Genomic DNA, 12,608 nt, shown 5'->3' with positions numbered 1-12,608 from the left:
AAAAATAGGGGATTATATAAAGCTATGAACACCGAAGCCGTCGAATTCAGAATATCAGAATAATTGTGAAGGATCACTATTAAGTCTATCCATTTATGGAGGTAGCATAGAAAGAAATTTTGATTTAGGAGAACATCAATCGGCAACCGAACTCTTTGATTCTTGCTATTAGTCTTCTTCATAATGAAAGGAGAAGATTAACAATTTAAGAGAAAATAAGACGGCGGAAGCATGAAAAAAGTGAGGTTTTGCTGAAAACAATGCAATTATGAAATCCAAATAAAAAGAATATGAGATTAATAGACAAATGAGCAAACAGAAAAAAAAAACAAATTGGGCCCTGAACCCAATGCAGGAGCACTGTTTGCCCTCCCTCAGGGCGGGCCATGTCAATAAATCTACTTGCTTGGAACTATCAAGGCTTGCAACAAGACTTAACAATACAAGTACTTCGAGAGATGGTTGGTTCTCTCGGAGACACACAACAAGGATGATTATGTGCATACTATTTACAGGGAGATGGGTTGTGATGAATTTTCTTGGTTTCCCCTATTGGTACAGCGGGTGGGCTCAGTTTATGGTGGCAGTTTGATTATAAGGTTGATATTTTGGATTATTCTAAGTTCTTAATTGACACTATGGTCTCCCTTCCTAGCAATACTAGAAGAATAAGAATGACATGGTTTTATGGGCCACCGTATGATCTGGATAAGGCTCATTTTTGGGATTACTAGTCTAACTGCAACCATGATGAGGAGATTTAGTGGGTGGTAATTGGTGATATGAATGAGATTGTTAATTCTTTTGAGAGGGAAGGTGGTGTTACCTAGGTTCCGGGCATGCATCAATTTATGCGCAATTTTATTGAAACAAACTCTTTATTGGATATTGGGTATAAGGGAACCAGTTACACTTGGTGTCGAAAGGAAGGAGGAGTGGTGGTTCTCCAAGAACATTTAGATGGTTGTCTTGTAAATGAGAGTTGGGTTATGCACTGGCCTAATTCTTGCCTTACTCATTTGGCTAGGATAGGGTCAGATCATAACCCAATTATACTTACTACTGATGTGGTGGAATGGGTTCGTAAGGCTTCCTTCCGTTTTGAAGTGGGTTGGGCTGATGAGGATGAGGCTAGATTAATTATTCAAGATTGCTGGGTGCCTGCCTTCTCCTCCCCTAGCATTACACAGTGGAATACTAATCTGTCACTTTGTTGGAAATCTCTTGGGCGTTGGAACAAGAACTCTTTTTCCAAGCTCAATAAAACTGAGATTAAATCATGTTTGACACAACTGGAGGATCTTCAATCTACTGACCCTTTTGTTTGTATAGGGGAGCAATGTTTACTTTCAGAGAATTTGAGCGCTTTATGGGCTAGAGAGGAGAAGTACTGGCACCAACGGTCCATGGTCAAATGGCTTAAGGCGGGTAATGCAGGCCCTAATAGGATCTGAACTGGGGATGGGTAGAAAATAACTAAAAGAGAAAGAAATTAAGACCCTTAAGCTAAAATATTTGAATAAGCTGATTCTATTGTATTTCAAAAACTGAGAAACAACATAAGCTATAACTTCTTAAATAACTTACACTCAACTACTCACAATAAATGCTCATAAACTACTAAACCTTACAACTAAATGCACAAAACACAAGATAATAATGATTAACACAAGTCAAGAAAAAACATTTAATGTAGTTAGACTCTAGGATACTTTTTAGAAGTCAAGAAAACATATTTAATTTCACTTTTAGACTTTCCAAAGAAATATTGACTGCTTCATTCTCCCCGGGTTGTAGAAAACTCGTCCTTGAATTCACATGATTGAAATCGGATTCATCTAAAAGCTCGTAATGTCGCCATCCTAACTTCTTTCTTCTCTTTGTTTCTTTCCTCATGTTGACAAATAACATCTTGCTATAAGAGGCACATAACTCAAATCTTTCATGAAACTTTTGTGATGCTCTTATATCTTTCGAGAATAAATCAAGCTCCAAAATGTCATATAATCTCTTCTTTGCACTTGACTTGTTGATTGAAGCTTGTATAATATCATCCCAAAATGGATCATGATATTGAAATTCAAACATAACGGAGCATGGTAATGCTTGTGAAAATTTGATTTTACCTCCATAAACCAAACATGCATTATGATTCATACCTTGTTCATTGGGCAATACTTTCACACCCAAATCACTTGGTGTAGACATCTCAGGGAATAATAGATCTTCTTTTGAAAATCTGAACTCTTGCTTTCTATTTTGGCATGAATCATCGAAATTGTTGTCATGAAGAGCTTCACCAACAATCTTATTGGTTATGTCAAAAACTTCAACATCAAGATATTCATCGTAGATGGGTGGAGAATTCCAATCAACTTTAACATCATCTTCATGCTCAGTTTCTAACTCAAAAGGAAACAAATAACATACATTCTCATTTGAATCCCAATGATTTTCAATATTTTCATTGACCTCACCTTCAATCATGAGCTGCTCGTCCAAACGGCTATAGGAAGATCGCCTGCAGTCGAAGGACTTGCGATTTGGTTCTCCACACTTGAAACAACGAAGCTTGGATGCATTGTTCTGTCCCTGCTTCACTGGTCCTGAAGGATTGGTACGATTTCCAGCTGCTGCGGGTGAACTTTGAGCCCTAAATTTACCAGCTTTTGCAGGTCCTTGTCCATTGTTTGCTGCTTGGTGGAATGCTGGGTTGGTGTTCATCTCCGACCTTTGATATTCCCGAATAGGTGGCTCCCGATGCGGAGCGCACCCATAAAACAGGTTCTCAGAACTTGCTTTTGAGCTATCACTCTGTTCAGCAGATCTTGCACCTTCCAACTCAATTATTCTTTGAGTTAGAAACTTCACTTGTCTCCTGAGTTGCTCAACTTCAGAAGTTGGCTGTTTACCTCGCCCTTGCCCAACTATGGGCTCTGATACCAGCTGATGTAGGTCATAATAGGATCTGAACTGGGGATTGGTAGAAAATAGCTAAAAGGGAAAGAAACTAAGACCTTTAAGCTAAAAGATTTGAATAAGCTGATTCTATTGTATTTCAAAAACTGAGAAACAACATAAGTTACAACTTCTTAAATAACTTACACTTAACTACTCACAATAAATGTTCATAAACTACTAAACCTTACAACTAAACGCACAAAACACAAGATAATAATGACTAACACAAGTCAAGAAAACACATTTAATATAGTTGGACTCTAAGATACTTTTTAGAAGTCAAGAAAACACATTTAATTTCACTTTTAGACTTTCCAAAGAAATCTTGACTGCTTCAGCGGGTGACTCTAATACTCGCTTTTTTCATCTTTCTACTCTTCACATGAGACAAAGGAATTAGATTTTGAAGATATAGAATGAGAATAGTGATTGGCTGGTGGGGGAGAGACAGATCATAGATGAGTTTGAGCAGCAATTTCGAGGCATTTTCTCCAGTACCGGTCCTAGAGAGTGGGGTGATTCTTTGGAGGGGTTGATCAGATTATATTGGAGGTGATGAATGCTAATTTATGCTGGCCTTTTTCTATTGAAGAAGTTAAGGAGGCTACGTTCCAACTTGGTGCGCTTAAAGCACCTGAACCGGATGGGTTTCTGAGGCTATTCTATCTCAAGTATTGGGATATAGTGTATGACATTGTTACCACTACCTCTACTGATTTCCTTGCAGGGAAGGTTATGTTACAAGCCATCAATCAGACTCATGCGGTAGTGATACGGTGATACCTAAACTCCCCAATCTCGAAAAAAAAACCACTCATTTTAGACCTATTAGCCTCCGTAATAATTCCTATAAAATCTTCTCCAAACTTCTTGCTAACCGTCTCAAGCCTATCCTCACACATATCATCTCTCCCAACCAAAATGCATTTGTCCTTGAAGGTCTCATACAGGATAACATTATGCTTGCTCATGAGGGTTTCCATTACTTGAGATTATTGAAGAAAGGGGATAAACATGAGTTTGACCTTAAGCTTGATATGAATAAAGCTTACGACCGTGTGAAGTAGGACTTTCTTGAAGTTATCTTATATTGTTTTGGGTTTGCTCTGGATTGGGTTCGGTTGGTCATGACTTGTGTGTCATCAGTCTCTTTTTCTATTATTCTAAATGGCACTCCTGGTCGGTTCTTTCTCCCTAGTTGAGGCTTGAGACAGGCTGATCCCTTATCTCACTATCTCTTCCTTTTGGTCAGTGAGGTATTATCTTGAGGTTACCTGAGAAAGTATTGGATAGAAATATTATTGGAGTGAAGTTTGCTAGCACTTGCCCTCCACTCTCTCATCTTTTCTTTGTTGATGACTATTGTTTTTCACGAAAGCAACACTAGTTAATTGCTCTCGGGTGGCTGATGTGTTTTCTGAGTATTGTAGAGCTTCGAGTCAGATGATTAGCACAAAGAAATCTAGTATCTTCTTCTCTCCAAACACCCTAGATCAAATGAAGAGACTGGTGTGTCTTAGCTTGGGTTTAATTGGGACTGACAAACCTGGAGTATACCCAAGGTCTGCCTACTTTTTGGGGGAGGTCAAAGAATGGGGCACTTGCTTTTATCAAGGAGAGACTATTGGGCAAAATTTATGGTTGGAAACAGAAGTTATTAACTCAGGCGAGGAAGGAGATATTAAATCTGTTGCTCTGGCTATTCCCTCTTTTCCTATGTCTTGTTGTCGTTCCCCTAAGGGTATTTGTGATGAGACGAACTCTGTCTTCTGTCTTGGGGAACTTCTGGTGGGGGAAGTCTGAGAAGGGTAATTGTTAGCGTAAATCACGGTTAGTGATTGAATGAGGGAATTACAGAGAATCGGTGGAAACACTTTATATGATTATTTATAGGGTGATTGTTGTGTAATGAGTTGAATAAGCAAGATTAATTTCATCTTGGTATCAGAGCATTTTTCCTTTTGTTCTTGCTCTGTTTTTCTGGGTTTTTTCCCGAGCACAGTCGATGTCGCCGACGTCTCTGCCGCTGCCTTCTCCCGCTCCCAACCGGTTCTGGCTCTGCACGTCGACATCACTGCTACCTTTCCGACGGTCTTCACGTCTCCTCCCCTCCGCATGTTGCTGCTGCCCTCCAAGTCTCCGACGGTGTTCGTTCGGCTCCGTTGTTATTTTCTGTCCACAAGTCGACGTCACCGCTCCCACTCTTGTCCGTTTTTGCCCGTCGACATTGCCGCTTCCCTCCGCCGGTCTTCGCGCGATCTCGACGTCACAGCTTCCCTACGACATCGCCGTTCCTCTTCCGACGTTTCCATTGCCGTTCCTGCACTCCTCAGCCGTCTTCGCTGCCGTCTAACGTCACCGCCGCTCCATCAACGTCGCCGCTCCCCTCCGACATCACCATCACCGATAAACGACGCCATCAACGTCGCCATCAACACCAACGTCGCCGCTGCTCTCTGATTTTTTCCTCGTTCTTTTGGTTATTCTCCGCCCCGACCCGACCCGGCCAGGCTCAATTCGATCCGGTTCGCCCAACCCGACCGGTCCGGCCTAAATTTTGCAGTCTTGTTGTCAGTGCAGGTGCACCGACAGTGCAAGTGCACCCACGACCGATTCTTTTCCATGGGTTCTGGAGACGAAACAGAGGGTTCTCTGATTACGAAATTTAAAGTATCTATCAAGAGTTCTGATAGCGATTCCTTTGGGGGCGTCAAACTCAATGGGACTAATTTCCGTAAATGGAAGCGAATTATGGCAGCTCATCTTCAAGGCATGCACAAAATGGGGCATGTTACCGGAGTCACTAAGGCTCCTAGTGCTGATGATATTGTTGCATATACTAAGTTGGACGACGATGATGGTCTTGTCATGTCAGTCTTGTGAAAAACTATGAATGACGAGATCGTTGATTTGGTGGAGGCATGTAACACCGCGCATGCAATCTGGGAAACACTGGAAGGCTTATATACTAATGACTCTGATTTCATACAGGTTCATGAGTTAATGTGCACAGCTTTGGCGATGCAGCAAGATGGACTACTAATGGCGCACTATTTCACCACACTGAAAATATTTGGGCTGAGATTGATGTGAAACGTCCTTGCATGATCAAGAATCAGGAGGTTATTGTTTGGTACCAAAAGGAGAATGAGCTTGAACAAGTTCACCATTTCCTGAAAGGTCTTGATGCAAAGCATAACAGTGCGAAAAGCGAATTGCTCTAAAAGACCGAACCTCCTAGCCTACTCACCGCTTTCACATATATCCATAAGGATGAATCTCAGCAGGTGAGCAGTCGCAGTTTCCAGCCTTACTATTCATGCTAGATCTCCAGCACCACCCATTCCGCAAGCCACTTCAGCTCCTCTTCATCAGTAAGGACCACCACCAGGCTTCGGGAATCTGCCCCACCCTCCTTGCTCTTGTTGTCATGATACTAACCATGCTCGTCTGACTTGTTGGAAATTGTAGCCACACCTTAGGCCCAAGAGGCCTAATTATTGTCCCAAGGCGAAAGCAGCTATTCAGTTAGTCCAGGAACCTGATATCTATGGTGTAGTTGGACATGATCATCATACAACGGGAGGAGCTGTACTGTAACGACCCTAAAATTTCAAGCATAAAACTCAAAATTTCAAAGTCACTAAACACCAAACAATCTCAATGAAATCAAAATCATTTAAAATGCACAGCGGATCATTACTGAGTTCTCAATACAACTCAGAAAACCAATTATTACAAACCAAATTTATAATTCAACATTACATAAGATGGAAATGTAATAATCCTCACAATCTCTCACAAAACTCACAAATAAATCCACACCAATTCTCACACACAAATCCACGCTAGAAACTCACCACAAACAGGATACGAACGACTTCGAGTCTCCGGAGTCATCACTCAATCTGTACTAATCAACACCTGCAGGATTATCCACTACACCATTGAATTGGTTCACCGGGATTGTAAACACAAACCCGGTAAGCTTATAGCTCGTATGAGTAAAATGAAAATATAATTCGCATATCAAAATATACGAAAAATCAAAATCAACAAATATAAATGTCCTCATGAGTCAATTGACGGCCCATCTGGTTGTCCCAAAAACCTCTGGACCCATCAGTGCCTCATCACCCACTTCGGCCCATCAGATCGGTGAATGACATGGTCTACCATAAAGAGCCTCATAAGGTGCCATGCCAATGCTAGAATAGTAGCTGTTGTTGTAGACAAACTCAATCAATCTCAAATGATCTTCCCAGCTACCCTTGAAATCCAGCACACATGCTCTCAACATGTCTTCCATCACCTGATTCACCCTTTCCGTCTGTCCATCCGTCTGAGGGTGAAAAGCTGTACTCATATCCAAGGTAGTGCCCATCGCCTTCTGCAAACCACGCCAGAAATCGAAGTGAAACGTGCATCTCGATCCGAAACAATAGAAACTGGAGCACCATGAAGCCTCACCACCTCATCCACATATAGTTTCCCAAGGACGTCCACTGAGTACTTCATCGACACTGGAAGGAAATGAGCCAACTTCGTCAACCGATCGACGGAATGTACGTACAAATACTATTCAAATGCACGTCCACTATATCGTATACATGTCGTAATTCAATATTAAAAACTCTTGCAAAAATCTTAAATCACCGCAAGGGTAGATTCGTAAATATGTGAGATTTTACTCACCTTATCGACTCGAGCGTAATTCCACAATTTCCGAAGATAATTCATTTTCTTGATTTATCGATCACCTTGAAAAGATAAGAAAAGAATTTAGTAACGTTTCGTAAACCTTTAAATGCCGAAACTGTAATAATCGGTTACTATTCAGCAAGTTTCGGTTTTACGAATTTACTGTTCACTGAGTACTATGTAATGTGTATTATTCACGTATTTACTATTCATGTATTACTGTACAAATACACATCCAATACGTATCTCTGTACGAGTACATACTGTTTACGTATTTCTATACGTATAAATACTATTCAAATGTACGTACTGTCTCAGTAAATAATAATTACTGAATTACCATTCCAAAATTACTTTGTACTTTTACTAAAAGTAATTTATATTTACATTTACATTTACCGTACGTAAATCACATTTTTATATTTACCGTACGTAAAAATAAATTACAAAATTAGCCTTTCGGAACACTGTTCACGGGCGACCGTGCGTGGGGCCCACGCGCCTACTCCGGCACCGAAGCGTATCACGCCACCTCCGCCCCAAAACTCTCCCTCATCTCCTCCTCCTCCTTCCTACGGTTTCAGACCACCTCCTACTCCTCCCACGCTCCCCCACGCGCCGCCTAAGGCGGCGGCATCTCCCCCAAATCCATTCTCCTCCAATCTCCTCCAAATCGAAACCAAGCAACCACAAAACAACAACAATGCATCACAACAACAAGGCATCACAACAACCTAATTAAGCTAACCCACACCTCAATCGCGCTTTAAAACCACCGGAGATGGCTCGGGTACGGCGGAGGAAAATTTGCAGAAATCGGCGTCGTTGGTGGAGCTCCGGCGTGGCATGAGAGAGAGCGTCGACCTCGGGGTCGCCTGCGCGGGGTGGTGCGACGCCTCCTAGACCGGCGGTGAGGGCCACGTCTCCCTGAGGAGGGAAATCGGTGGTGAAGCCGAGAGGAAGAGGGAGAGAGCTCGGGGAGAAAGAGAGAGAAGAGAGAAAAAGAGAAAGGGAGGCGCGGGTATGGGTTTACAGAAATGGAAACCCTAACTCCTATAATTAACTATTTATACTAGTTTCTAAAATCGGAAACAACTTATATTGTTAATAACTTTTACGTACATTGTCCGATTAGAGCGCGTCACATATCTACGAACTCGTATCGCCGAGCCCCACAACTTTCGTGAAGGAAGTTTTCGCAAACGAGCGACGGAATAAAAGTCGGTATATTCGTTCGGAAACATAACGTTTTAATTAAACGTTCCGAGAGCGTTTCCGTTTCCGTTTCGTAAGGTCGGAAACAATCAAATTCATTCTAATTAAATCTCACAACTTTATTGAATTCATATCACACCAATATCGTTTTGAGAAAAAATAGGGTTATTACATCTACCTACCGCATCCATCGCTGGTCGTGGTAAAATTGGTATGGCTTTGAATATTTTTACCTTTGTTGGGGGTAATTTTGTTACATGGAAGAGTAAGAAACAAAAAGTGGTAGCTCGATTTAGTGCTGAAACATAGTACAAAGGTATGACTCAGGGAGTATGCGAATTGTTATGGCTTAGAAATTTGCTACAAGATTTGGGTATTAAGCTTAAGTGTGCTATGCAACTGTACTGTGACAACAAGACAACTATTGATATTTCACAGAATCCTGTGCAACATGATCGTACAAAACATGTGGAGGTTGATCGTTACTTTATAAAGGAGAAGCTAGACGCGAAGATTATTAGTTTTCCTTTTGTTCCTACAGAAGAGCTACTTGTCAATATGCTCACAAAATAAATATCTAAGAAAGCTTTTTATGACTCACTTAGCAAGTTTGGCATGGTTGATATGTATGCGCCAACTTGAGGGGGAGTGTTAGCGTAAATCACGGTTAGTAATTGAATGAGGGAATTACGGAGAATCGGTGGAGAACACTTTATAGGATTATTTATAGGGTGATTGTTGTGTAATGAGTTGAATAAGCAAGATTAATTTCTTCTGTAATAAGATACATTGGAAGAGCTGTTAATTCCTTGGTCTACCTAAAGAAGAGGGAGGTACGAGATTTAGAGACCTACATCAATTTAATCTAGCTTTGATTGCAAAACAGTCCTGGAGACTTACCATCGAGCCTAATACTCTATGGGCAAGGGTGTTGAAAGCTAGGTACTTCCCTAATTGCGCCTTTGCGATTGCTAAAAAGGGCTACATGGCTTCGTGGGGTGGTCTAGTCTATTGGAGGCTCGTGATTTTGTGATAAAGAATAGTTACTTGCAGATTATTTCGGGGACTTCGGTTAATATCTAGAATGATCATTGGGTTCCTCCTATTGGCAGAGGCAAGGAAGTTGAGAATATTTATACTAGTGGGCTTATTCCAAGCAGTGCTCCGATATTGGTGGAAGAGCTTATTGATTGGAACACCCGTACTTGGGATCTTGATGGCATCTCTGCTCTTGTCTCTCCTGGGATTTTACAGCATATTCTCAATATTTCTATTGGCAGGGGACATGTTAATGATCATCTCATATGACCTCATACAAAAAATTGTGAATTTACTGTAAGTAGTGCTTACCATTGCATTCATCACGATACTATCTCTATCAATAGCTCTACTAGCAATACCTCTCATTCTTTTTTTTTGTTACAAAGGAAACCTAAAAAGCTCAGAAACAAAAAACACAGAAACTAAATATTAAAATAGGCTCATGTGCGCCTATATTTACCAACACTTGCTGGATCGTCTAAGAAAGCCTGCGCAGCTTGTGCAAGAGGATCAGCAAACTCAATTAGCCCAAACTCATGAGAAATACTCTGTTTGGCCAAGACATCAGCAACCATGTTACATTCTCTAAAAATAAGAAAGAGCTTCACATTATGTAGTTTGGAAATCATAGAAGCACAACTAGCAAGCAGAGACCCAAGAAAATGCGTAAAAGTGTTATCCCTTTGCATAAGTTGGATAAGAATAGCAGAGTCAGACTCAATTTCAATATTTCCACTGTAATGTTTGGCAATGAGTTTTAAACCAAAAAATAAGCCCCAAGCCTCAGCATCCAAAATCTTCCAAATCCCCAAGTTCATTTGAAAACCATGAATCCAATGCCCATGCTGATCTCTAATTACCCATCCAACACCAATTTTCGCAGAGTTAGAAATTCTAGTGCCATCAATATTCAACTTATACCAACCAGCAGGAGGCCTAGACCAGGAAAGCATAGATAACTATAAAAAGAACTCACTTTAGCCTTGCTTAGAGAGAAGCTCCACTATTCAGCATAATCCCAGACGATTTTAGCAGTGTAAACATGCATGGTAAATGAGGTATCAAAAACATACTTATTTTGCCACTTCCATATAAACCAGCAAACAAAGACAAAAATATTGCATCACCGAATGTTATTCTTGATTTTAAGATGGCAGTGAAGCTGAGCTGCAAGCCAACCATTCCAATCAAGAGAAAAAGAATTAGCAATTGAAACAGGAGGACTCATACAATTACAAATAGCCTTAGCTCTGCAACAATCTCTAAAAAGGTAAATGAGACTTTCATCTGCAGAGTTACAAATAGGAAATGTCGCACTTGTAGTAAACCTTCTTCTAGTTCTTTGAACATTAGTTATAATTTTTTTTTGTGAATCACAGACCAAAGAAAAGTTTTCAGCTTGGGAGGACAACTCACATTCCAAACAAATTTCCACAGAGGGTTTTGAGCGCCATTTATCTCAAAAAGAGAGTTGTAAGCAGACTTGACAGAGAAACAACCATCAGAAGTAGGCCCCCAAATAAGTCGGTCATCAGCATCATCACAAAAACCAATCGGAACATCAACAATTTGAAGAACAACATAAGAAGGCAACACAAAGTTTAAAAGCTGAATATTCCACCCATAATCACATCAGAAATCACAAACCATAGCATTATGATTAATATGAGCATAAGAAAAAGCACAATCAATAAGAGGTAGAGAACCAACCCACACATCATGCAAGAAATTAATCTTTTTACCATTCACCACTCTCCACTTAAGATTTTTCCTAAATAAATGAGCACCATGAGAAATACTTCTCCAAACTGAAGCGCAATCAGAATGATCACAAAAATCATGATCAGTGATGTTCATCTTCTTTAAATATTTCTTCTGAAACATATTAGCCCACAAACCAGCATCATTTTGCAGAAATCTCCAACTGACCTTAGCTAACATGGCTTGATTCATCTCAGAAGTTTTCTTAATACCAAGACCCTCAATAGACTTAGGTTTACAAACAGTATCCCAATTGAGAAAGTGAACCTTCTTCTTAGCCTCAGTGTCCCCCCACAGGAAATCTTGATTTAACTTATTCATCTTCTCACAAAAACTGATGGGAAATCTAGTAGTATGCATGGCATAAATTGGGATGACAGAAGTAACAGATTGGATCAAAGTGAGTCTACTGATATAAGCACAAAGTGTGACGTTCTTAATGTATAAATGTCATATTCTTATGCTTTGTTACTTCTTAATTAGTTGTTTTATGTTCATAATTGTTATTTGTGTGTTTTAGTAGAGCTATGCCGAATTTAGAAGAATTGATGATGAAATTGTGCTAAGTGTTATAAATCCTTATTGAGCTAGGATTCCTTACTCGACTAAGACTCTACTTTCCTATTTTCATTCTTTCATATTCTTTAATCGTCCAATTCTTCTGAGGAAAGACAAATCCTATTTGGACCAGGAGTAGTGATGTCGTGATGCATTCCTAGTGAGACAAGGAAATCATGTCCGAGTTAAAGAAAGAGAAGAAGAGGCCGGCCTAGCTATTCCTAGTTGGACAAGGAGAGATACCGTGCAGCCCATATATGTTTCTCTATTGGATTTGGTTTCCTACATCAAGTTGGAGTTGGAGTACATGAATCAAAGTCCATATCAAATAATATTTCAGTTTCCCAATCGAATTCCATCTCCTAATTGAG

The sequence above is a fragment of the Argentina anserina genome, chromosome 4 (genome assembly GCF_933775445.1).
Source record: "Argentina anserina chromosome 4, drPotAnse1.1, whole genome shotgun sequence".
Classification (NCBI taxonomy): domain Eukaryota; kingdom Viridiplantae; phylum Streptophyta; class Magnoliopsida; order Rosales; family Rosaceae; genus Argentina; species Argentina anserina.
The sequence above is the reverse complement of the archived record's forward strand: the minus strand, read 5'-3'. Positions refer to the sequence as shown.